This window comes from Melanaphis sacchari, unplaced genomic scaffold (genome assembly GCF_002803265.2).
Source record: "Melanaphis sacchari strain LSU unplaced genomic scaffold, SCAv2.0 Contig66_pilon_pilon, whole genome shotgun sequence".
Classification (NCBI taxonomy): Eukaryota; Metazoa; Arthropoda; class Insecta; order Hemiptera; family Aphididae; genus Melanaphis; species Melanaphis sacchari.
Genome location: NW_020271477.1, coordinates 1 through 12,028, shown reverse-complemented (window position 1 = coordinate 12,028; position 12,028 = coordinate 1). Strand labels below are relative to the sequence as shown.

General features: G+C 28.3%; 1 non-coding gene across 1 annotated transcript; it reads right to left on the bottom strand.

Annotated features, from left to right (window-relative positions):
* Positions 1 to 3,983: 3,983 nt before the first annotated feature.
* On the bottom strand, positions 3,984 to 4,056 carry Trnak-uuu. Its single transcript has one exon. It is a non-coding gene; the product is annotated as a tRNA-Lys (tRNA).
* Positions 4,057 to 12,028: the final 7,972 nt, after the last annotated feature.

The window sequence follows — 12,028 nt, the reverse complement described above, 5'->3', positions numbered from 1 at the left end:
GTCTATAATTATTTAATCGATTAAAATCTTTATGTATTTTAAATCTTTTATCTGTATATTATAGAATATAAAGTTTAAAAATATGAATAACTCATGTATATGTGTCTTAAAAATGTATACAACATATGACAAAATGTATACGTTTAATTGATTCAATTTTTTACTGTTACTTTAAAGAATTAACTTATACGATATTATTTACTTTTAACACTTAATAATAAGTTGACAGTAATATCATAACATGAAATTAATTTTGCTGAGCACACATTTCGCTACATATAGAGACATAATATTATAGTACATATGTGTAAAATGGAGACAGCACACGCAAAATCATATCATAACGATTTTATTAAGTACTTATTATTAGTCAGAAAATTTATTGGGTGATAGTATTACTTTTATAAAGGCGATTAATATAATGACTATTTGTATAAGTGCAACCAGTTATAAAAGTCTTAACGCGTGTTATATCTTATATGATATTTTTGATCACGTAAATCATTAATTAAAAAACCAAAATTAATATTGAATATTGTATTGCCGTTCATTATTGTTTAATTCTACTGTATTTCATCTAATTTAGTTACTATAATAACATAGATTATATTTAGATTTGTACGGACATAATATTATAAAAATATAATAATAAATTAAGTATTAACTACGATATTATAAAGTTTTTGATAAACATCGAAATAACAACACACCACATAATGTCAAAAGTAAAAATTATAAAAAAATAATTAAATATATATATTGTACATATTTTTTTAATATCTATTCAAATTTTATCTGATGTCGTATGGTCATTAATCATATTATTAAAATAGGTTGTTAGAAGATATTGAGTAAATTGCATACGTATGCATGTTTATATATTTTGTTTAGAAAAAATGTGCTGGCTATAAGACTCGTTCTAATTGTAGTCAAAGAAACACAATAATAATGTTTATTATTTACCTATAAAATATAATTTTTATCTTCAGTATAGTTTATATTTCGCAACAAAAAATCGCTCTTACTAAAATAGATATTTTTTTGCAACTTTAAACTAATAATTAATAACTGTTTAATAATGGAAGGTGATAATGGAACAACGAATTTGATGACTGACGGATTATTAGTAACTGCTACGACAACGGGATTGCTGGATGAATTTTTTGTTCAAATACGTTCGGCTATAGAACTGAGTGAAGACTCAACGCCTCAGGAATTGGACATATGCTCAAACGAAGACAATGTAATCATCGAAGAATTATTGGTGATTCCGTCCGGAGGGATGCTCGATGATTTCTTTGCACAAATACGTTCGGACGTGGACATGTATTCGCATCACTTGTCTGCGTCTGTTTCTTCGAGCGACATTGACGAAAATGAATGTCGGTTCTTGTCCTCAAATGTTCAATTCGATCCTACAAACGAAATAGTAGCTGTAAGAACTAGGTACTTTTATGTGGATAGGGCGTACCTTGACACGCAAAATGTAACCTGCACGACTGCAGTCAAGGTAGACCACGGATCGATCGAAAACTTTAGCGAATTTCCACCGACAACACCGTTACGAGTGGAACTTCAAGTAACAGAACCGCTGACCTCCGATGAGGATCTAACGTGGGTGACGGACTTAAAAAGTATGTGGCCATCAGAATTACAGCAAATATGTTCATCTAGCGGAAATCAATTGTGGCCATCGGATGCAGAGGAGGAGGTGATGGACGTGTTACCTGCAGGTATCGATGAGACTGCAGGTAACGACTCGGTGGAAACAATTTCTGAACCGATGCCAAAAAAACGAAAATCATTCTTGTCTGCATTAAGGAGAGTGCTCCTGAGTGTCGGAAGAAAATTTTGTTGCTGCAGCGGTCGCCGTAGACAACGGGCTACAGACGCGTCGTCGGAATACAATTTTTAAGGACAATTACGACGACTACACAGTGGAAATCGTCTTTGAACACTATATATTGGCAATTGCACATGATTTGACGATATTGACGATAATTAGACAACGATGAGTGTCTTATCCACTTATAATTGTAAACCGTATGCATGGTATTCGCCCATAGGTCGCGCCAATTCCGGAAACTGTTTACTAACCACCCGGACTCGAGTCACTGGTTGACACCAGATGAAAATAATTTGTCGATATAATTCTCAATATCTGCAGTATGTAAACGGTGGCATACACATGATATCCACACAGTGGATTGCTGTAAACCTTGTCAAAGTCAACTTGTTGTCACCATCGCCTCATCGAGCGCCATGCGTAGATACACTGCATCTTAGTCTATATAGTCCATTACGAGAAAAACTAGTGTTAAGTTATGTTTTTTGTATCTGAAAAGATACTATACTTTGTTGATGTATCGTTAATATAATAATTTTGACAAAAAAATTGTTTATTTTTTTAGAATTCTGATTGGATCTGTATACTATAATTAATAATTATTATTTATGTTTTAAAATAATTTTGCAGTTTACGGCATGTAATAATACGCAATGGTTTAATCAATGTTTTGTGATCTCCGCAGAAAATAATAATTAAACAATATAAGTATATACGTATAGTAGAACTACAAACGTAAACATAACGTTTACCTCAGATAATGGAACTATTAGGTTGTATCAAGAAATAAATGGTAGCTGTGTGATTGAGATAGATTATAGTAAAAACGTAACATAACACATATTTGAAAGCGGTTAACTATTCATCTTGCTCACTTTATCTAAGGATGTGGTAAGTACGTAGTAGAACGTAAATACATGGTATGTTATGGAATTTTTGATTTATGTATGATGTCATTTTTATTGACAATAAAATACCTTAAAATGAATCATTGGATGCCTGCTCTTTATTCTATCTCGTCATCACGCCGTTTACTTATTATTATAAAATTTATTTATTGTATCATTATTCATTTGAATACTAAATATGTTTAAAAAAAATAAAAAAGTTTTTATTACAATGAATAAAAAATATCAAATTAGTATACATAGCCACAATAATTTTTAAAAATTTTAAATTTTTATAAATTCCAGTATTTCTACAGTCACAGAAATCTATGAATATTGCTTTATAGTATAATAAGTGCAAAATGTATAAAGTTTCTAAGTTTAACACCTAAAATTTTTAACCAGTATTGGCTGTTATTATTATAATTATGGTCACGCATTGTTACTTTGATAATCACATATATTGAGCCTATTTTTAATATTTAAAAGAGTATGTACCTACGTATATTATACTCGTGTCATATTATAATTAATATGTGTTGACGTGTTATGTGTTTGCATTTCCTCCATGTGACTTGTATGTACGTACGCATAAACTCGGGGACGTGTGAATCATGGGAACACAACGGTGCGTATTGCTCAACCAAAAAGGATATGACCAAAATAGTGGAGAAAGAACCTATACAAGAGAGCTCGAAATAGGCTTTTTCCAAATGCGATTTACCAGTAAACACCTTTAAGGCAGTCTATATCAGAATTGTGTTTTGAATTACTTGGTAATATGTTCAATGAAAAAAAAATAATATTTTGAAATAATTTGAGACTTACATTATTTATGCCGCAAACTACTTCACACGTTTATACTCAGTTGTTTATATGTGGAACCGCTACATCATAATGTTGTAATTTTATAATGCATAACTATATAATAGTATGTCAGTGCACAAAAAATTAATAAAAAATAATATGGTTTTCTTAATCGTATTGCAAATAATTTATTGAAAAAAAACACTTGAAATATTTAAAGAATAAAACTATGAAACCATTGTAATGAAATTCCAAGTCTTTTATACTGTAGTGCTACCTATATTTGTTATAAAATAAATTTACCTATCATCTGTATTATACTGTACATATTTTTAAATACAAACATAAGTATAAATAATAAATAATCGACTATTTGAAGTTAGTCTGTTACTATAAAATTAGGTAATTAAACAAAAGCTGAAAAAAAACAAACAAAAATTTATCGCCCGGACAGGGACTCGAACCCTGGACCCTTAGGTTAAAAGCCTAATGCTCTACCGACTGAGCTATCCGGGCTTCTGATAACGAAGTGATAAAGCAGTGGATTTCAAGAAATTTTATGTCGTTCTTATAATAAATTATTAAAATAATTTCAAAGTTATAAGCAAGGCTTGGGACTTTATATACTTAAGATCATAAAAATATGCGCATATGTATGCAAAATAAAATGTCAAAATATGCGCTTAAATATATGTTTATTTTTAACTAAAAAAATACGTACTTATTACAATACGTACAAATTAAATTTAAAAAAATTATATCTTTTACATATTATATCAAAAAAATGCAAAAATTTCAAATACCTAATTGCCAAAGATAAATGATAATGTTATGCGGTATAAATTGTGTATTTTATATACTTTTAATTTTTAAGGTAAATTACATTGACTAATGCATATATTTTATTTATTTTCACAAATAAACACAAAAATATAGTTATAAAAAAATTAATTATTTATTAAAATACATCAGTGATTGTCTGTTTGTCTAAATATAATAAAATTGAAAAAAATAATAAAATAAAATAATTTAGAAATAAAATTTATAACTCACATTCAATAATGAAAATACGTGTGTTACACACTAAAACCATATTTTTTTAAATATTCGAAAATAAATGATCGGCGTTTGAATCGTAGTATCGATTTATATCGATTAAAGCTCCGTTCAGCGTTACATGACGCAGTTGGCACATATATTTAAATAAAGGAATTTTTCCTAGTGTTCAATAATTGAACTACAATTACAACTGAAATTGTCTCGTCCGATTCGCTATTTAATATTTCATTTATTGATTGTAGAGTTTTAAATACTTTATTTTTTTGTAAAACCAAGGATAATCTGTTTTAAACTTTATCTATGACTCTTCCGTTACACTCAAAAAGTCGATTCCTAGCATTTATTATAATCTGTAGACTTTGATGAAGTGTTAAATTTTTGTTTTATAGCTTAATTATGACTTGCGATAAAAAACAAAAATTACTTTTAATATAAACTAAATCAGTTTTTTAAATTTTGATTATCAAACAATTCTTTAGCCTTTTTTATTGAATCTGATTCGTCGTCTAATTGCAAGGCTAGTATTAAATACGAAATATTAATATTAAGTTATAAATATCAATTTCTTAATATACTATAAAACACACATTTTTAGCATTCTTATAAACGAAATATACAATAATATTCATTTTATTCAGTTTATGGAATAATATGCATTTTAACCAAAATCTTTAAAAACATGCAAAACAAAAACACCACCATTTATTTCATCATGAGTCATAACGATAACTTATGGCTAGGAATGTTTTTTTTTTTTTTTATCAGTCATAAACAATAAATGACTGAAATAACTTCATACTAAAGTTGTACGTGATTTATCAATAAAAACATAATTAGTAATTACATAAATATGTAGATGATTTTGATATCAAAACGTTAGCATATAAATACTAACATTTACAAAAACAAAAATTCTAAAAATATAAAATTTATTATTTTAAAGTTTAAACTCAAAACATGATTTTAGAAAATCGAGCATTTGAAGTTTATTGGCCATAACTCTTTATGAAGTCGAGACATTTAATCTACAATTTACAAGGCATATCTTACGAGTTTTGAATTTCGTTAGGTTATTAAAATATAGCAAAAATGCCTGCAGCCCGGTGGAACCCAACTCCCAAGAGCGCAAATCGTCTATTTTTCGATAGATCAAAATCACAAATTCATTTTGCGCTTTGTACCTGGTGGTGGGATAAATGCGCAAAATAATATTGTACTCATTACTATAAGTTTCATTTTAAAATAATTAACTATTAAACTAAATTATTCATATCAATTAACTACATATTGTATAGTATTTTATAATCGAAATACATCAACAGTGATCGAGTTCAGTTGAAGTTTAGTATTATATAGTATCAAATTTTATCGTGACGAATTACGGTTAAGGTAAATCATTTAACATAACTATACAAAATGCATTTAAACTTATGCCTAATTTATAAAATACACTTTGTTATTGTAAAATTTATTTGCGCTATAGTTTGTTTAAAGGTATTTATTTTTTTTTTTGTTGCGCTTTTAGATTGCGTTTGGGTCATATTTTGCACACATAGGCTACAAACCCTGTACCGAATATTGAAATATTTATTAAATAATATTTAATTTGTTTTAAATCTAGATACAGTTTATTAGTTTAGAGAATTATATATTATTAATAAATAGGACCAGAAATGTGCCTTATAAATTATGTTGTAAAATTCAATGGAACCATTTTATTTGCATATTTTGCATTTTCTGTAATTTTGGTTTTACGGTCATTTTACTAATTTTGTGCTTTTTATATTTTGTAAAATATATGATTTTTATATTTTATTTATTATTTTGACAAACTAAACATTTGAAAAACTAACATATTGTACACTCAATTTTTCAATTATTCATTAATACCGATTTTTGTAACCTGTTACTGACATTATTTCTTATCTCTGTTTTAAATTTAATTTAGGCCCTGTATAGTCTGTAAAAGTATATTTAATGTATAAAATATTAGCGTTGTTTAAATTTAGATGAATAAAATAATAAATTCAAAGTTCATTAATTGAATACCCGAAAATCATCCAAAATACGCCATTGATTAATTGTATACATAGATAATTTATGGTGTTTATATGTTAGAACTTAGAACTGATAACTAAATAATCATATTAAGCGTGTGTAGTGTGTAAACTGAAAACAAAGCAATAAGAACTGTAAACTATACTACTCAATTTTCAAAAATCAACAATTGAGTTAGTCAATGTCAATTCATCGATGTAGTTTTGACTCTACAATTCATCAACAGTTTCACAATCATCCAACCTAAATCGATTAGAATTTGTCTAAAATATTAATAAAATACTGTCGGGAAGAAAAAGTATAAATGGTTATTATTGTAACAATATAATTGATATATTATTTTCATATAAAAATGTATGAATATTCATTATAAATAAAAATTTAAAGCTTAGAATGAAAGAGGTGGAGAGTGTAGCCCCCACTTTTTGCACAATCGTTAATATAGGAGTTGGTACTACTTTTTAATGCGACATTAAATATAAATATAATTCAACGCCAACTGGTCACTATAGTCTATCAATACTACTTAGTCGCTGTGATTTAAACCTCTAAATTGTAAGTAAACTTTTTTCTTAAATTTTATTGAACTGAATAATAAGGTACACTTAAGTCTGTGTTTATCGGCAGCATAGTTCTATACGCTCAAGATTTTTAGCTAAAACCCAAGTGAAATAACCATGTCTGTTTCTAAGTTACTGATGAATGTGAGTATATAAAAATTTAAAATTTGTACTTATTGATTATATTTCTCTCGGTTTAAATATAATATTAATATTTATAGATTGTTATTACGCAATAGTTTATAATTGAGGACAGAAAATATAGTTAAGATAATTTTTCAAATTACGAGCAGATAATAGTTAGTAAAAATACAAAATTTGTAAAAGTATCTATGCTATGACGGGTACTTATAATTTTCAGAAACTGTCATTTTTAACACATTCTATGACAGAGTGACGTAAAGCAAATATTATTGATATTCAGCATTTTATGAATATGGCAGGCAATTGCTGTCTTCCTACTATAATTTCTTAAGTCAAAATCAATACAAATAGTAAAAATATAATAATCTAATTTTAGTCGTTGAGGAATGATTGTTCACGTTTCTATACCAGTAAATATAGCACGAATATAATCTACGCTTAAAATTGGAGTAATTTGATTTCAAAATATAACTAATTAATTGATGTTTTTAAATAACATATTTTTATACATTATTTTAAGTTTAATTTAAATGTATTGTATTTATATGTATATATCATTCAAAGCTGATTTAAGTGATTTGCCGGATATCATTATTAAAAAAAAAAAGTTATTAAAATTATATAATTAATTTCAAAATTCGGCAATCTACTCTAAGCAAATGCGGCTCTATACTAAGACCTGTGTTGAACGAACTCAAAATAATAATTCACATTATTTCAAAAATTCATATTTATCGTAAAATTTTAGTAATTACAAGTTAAGATAAATTTCTGGTTATATTTATAGTAGTAACAATGTTTATAAATGTTCAACGTGACCATACTTATACACGGCATAAATTTAAGCGGTATTCAAATTCCTTACAAACCTGTTGAAGCACCTGTCGATTGAAAAAATTATGTGGAATCTATAAATACAATAAGTCAGTTTATGGTAATCTTTCGAAAAACGAGGTTCTTAACTTCGTGTTTTATAAACTTTCTTAGAAAAAAAAAAAGAAACATCTGGAGACGGAGTTTGCCAAGTCAAAGTGGCAAGTGCCAGATCGTGAGCAACCGCACCTCAACGACCGATCCATCTATACATTTCACTCAGCTCAGGAGATATTCATTATCTTTTCAGATATTATATTTTAATTGTAGTATTAATTTAATAAGTTAATATAATATATTATTATTAATAGAAAATAACGTCAAAAATATACAATAAAAAAATATTGCAATTATATTTTAGATATTTAAGATTGGTATATATTTAATTGAGAGTTAGTAATTTCTAACACCTAAGTGATTTAGGTAAGACTCCGATAACAAAACTTCAATTTTGTTTTTTTAAAGGTATTATCATGTTCTATTTTATCAAATTAAGTTCTAATAATAAAACATAAATATATATTAACACGTCTATACATAATATTATAATGGGTTAAAAATAAAATATACGAAAAAATTAGAAAAATTGGAGTATTTCTATGAAATAAAATAATAACTTTCAAATAATATATATATATATATTTCAAATCATGTAAATGACAATTAGTTTTAAATTAAACAAAAACATAAACTTATTAATTAGTTAATTAGTTAATTTTGGTCTTTAACAGTTTTAGAAGTAAAAGAAAAGAAAAATGATGATGAACAAGCCTGGCAAATATAAAGGATAAAATTTAATAAGAACTATTAGAATTATTTTACTAGAAATTATATACTAAATATTGTATATTTTATTTATAGGACTATCTAGTTCAAGAATGCAACAACTCAAAAAAATCGAAAAATGAGTTAACTACATCATTTTATCCGGTTTTTCATTGTAATTTTAATTCAAGAACTAAATAAAAATAAGTTAAATTATTGATCGGTAGAGCGCTCTTATATCGTTTTCGAACAATATGTAATTGCATTGATCATTGATATTTTAAAATTTAAATCGCTCTCCTGAAAAAAGGTTTTTTTTGAGTTGTTGCAGTCTTGAACTGGATAGTCATATAGATGTAAAAAATTGCTCTTCTAATTTTCTCAATATTCCATAGTAATTATGGTTTTAATTTTATAAAGTGGCCTACTTTTCACCACAAAAATGATAATTATTATACTAATACCCATAAAGTATGACATATATATATATTATTTGAATTAGTGTGTCTATGTGAAGACAAAAATGTTTTATTAATAATTATTCCTATTTTTATGGCCTCGATCACCTCCAGCTGCAACACCAAAACCGATGGGTCCTGAAGGTACATATACTTACTGTGATTCATGCAACAATAAAATTCGTACAACTACTAAAAGAAGATATAAAACTACTGCTTGGTTGAGTAGTTTACTGCTATGTTTGATTGGGTAAGTAATAAAACAACACTTTTGATTTTCATTGTTATAAGTTATAATAAATTTGGTCTAAGGAAAATATTTTCGTTTATACAGAGTAATCACGTTTTTAGAAAGTTTTAGAGAACACCCAATATTTTGACTGGATGGTCATTTTGTTTTAAAATTTATTACAATAGTTAATTATGGTTTGGTGGCGCTGGTTGGCCACAACCCCACTATAATGTGTTTGAGGTCAGATCGGCCGGCATCACTAATCTAGGATGGTGAGACCACGGTTCTTAAGTTAATACTTTAACATTTGCGAGTAACGTAACGTAGACACACTATTCGTAACTCGACCCAGGACATCTTCGACGCGATTTGAATTTCCGACAACTTTGAAACGCATGTAACTTCATTGCGCATCACTCTTGTTACACGAGGATATTACGCCTTACGTCCACATCTATTCGATAGGCATACGTCTACGTTACGTTACTCGCAAGTTAAACAGTGTCGTACAACTTTTAGTGACGAATCCATGATACACACTATGCAGAGACGTTCCACCAAAACAAACCCATACCAAAAATCTACATGTTCCTACCATCTGATACTAAGTGTCGGTTTAGGTATATATATAAATGGAGTCCTACTATATACTCTATGTTGTATTATAATAGCTCTTTGTGGTTGACAATAACTTATATATTTTTACATCTAATGATCAATTATTTTTAATTTGCACGTCAAGTATTTCTTAGATTTCAACAACTCATTTCAAACAAGGTCATCTAGTCAAAATATAGTGGTTATTAAACCATTGTGATCACATATGTAAACATGTATTGTTTATAAATATATATTTACAAAATTAATTTTATTTTTAAAGAGAAATAGTGTTTAATTTTGATGTACAAATTATTTTATATTTTTCAGATTTGTGATTGTTCTTATACCTTTCAGCTAATTTGCTCAAATATCGAACATAGATGCCCATGTTATACTTTTTGGGACAGCATAAGATAAACTAAAATACAACAATACTGTTAAAATCATCAATTGTTTCATTTTATTATTATTTATCAAAACGACAATTGAATTAAAGTGTTTTTAAATTTTGTGTATATTGTATAAAATAAAAAAATAGTTTTTGCATTTTACACTCCCTATACATGATAATATATTTAATATATAGGTACTATGATATTTTTGCTTATTATACAATAACTCTTCATCAACAGAATATTTTTCGATTGGGCTTTTATTTTATGCCAGAAGTCTTTAAAATGTTAACAATTATAATATTTAATAGTTATAAATTATAAGTTATAGTACTAAATAAAATTATATATATTTTAACACTTGATGGAGTCACTTCAACGTAGATGGTTTGCGTCGCTTTTAATCTAAAATTTAAACTTGCTTCATATATGGTCTAGGTGTGCCCATAGACTAAGGCGTAGTGATGCGGTTCTGACAGAATCTTTAGCATAAAAATAACAACCATTTTAAATTTTAGATTGTCTTTTAAACATAATGATATTGTGATATAACTTATTGCTTTAACTTCAAAAAGAATGATGAAATTTGAAGACACAGGTTCAGGTCTAACTTGATGGATGGAGAAGTGACCATAATCAGACTAAGACTAACGGTTGAAAATGAGGATAATCTGTCCATACTAAAGTATATCAACCGAGTTCATCTGAATTGTTTGCGGCGGTTGTGGTGATTTGTTTGAAGACTGAGCTATGAACGAAGTGATCTAAACCATCCTGAACGATATGGTTTCATGTCATATCCAGGTGTTTTTACGAAAACCGAGAAAATCCGGTTTTTGAACGATTGAACAGGATCAGCACCTCCATCCATGAGAGGCCATATTACTCAGAACGGCCGTCGGTAAGAACGGTTTTTACCATCAGCTGATCAAACCGGCTGGCGATGGCTTTATTCTGCAGACATCGATTTCCGGTGATCAGTATTATACGATACCGAGAACAACGGCGGCTGATTTGCCGAACGGCCGCCCTATTCTTTGGTGTTGAGATGATAAACTGAAGAATGTTTTGTCCTGGCGATGTTGGGAAGAAAACATAGCCAGCGAGTTTTGATTCCACCTATGATCCACCTGACCTATGTTCTGGCACGATGTAAAAGGTCACGACATATATCGGCCAGGATAAACAGCCTGCGCCATGGCGCACTTAACACCGAGAACTTAGGCCTGGACCGGAGAGCACTAAGACCGATGAACAGAGCTTTATCATGGTATTTCGCCGAGAAACACGGAACGATAATAATCCGCGCTTGAAACAAAACAGCGTCGCAACGAAACCGAAGCACGA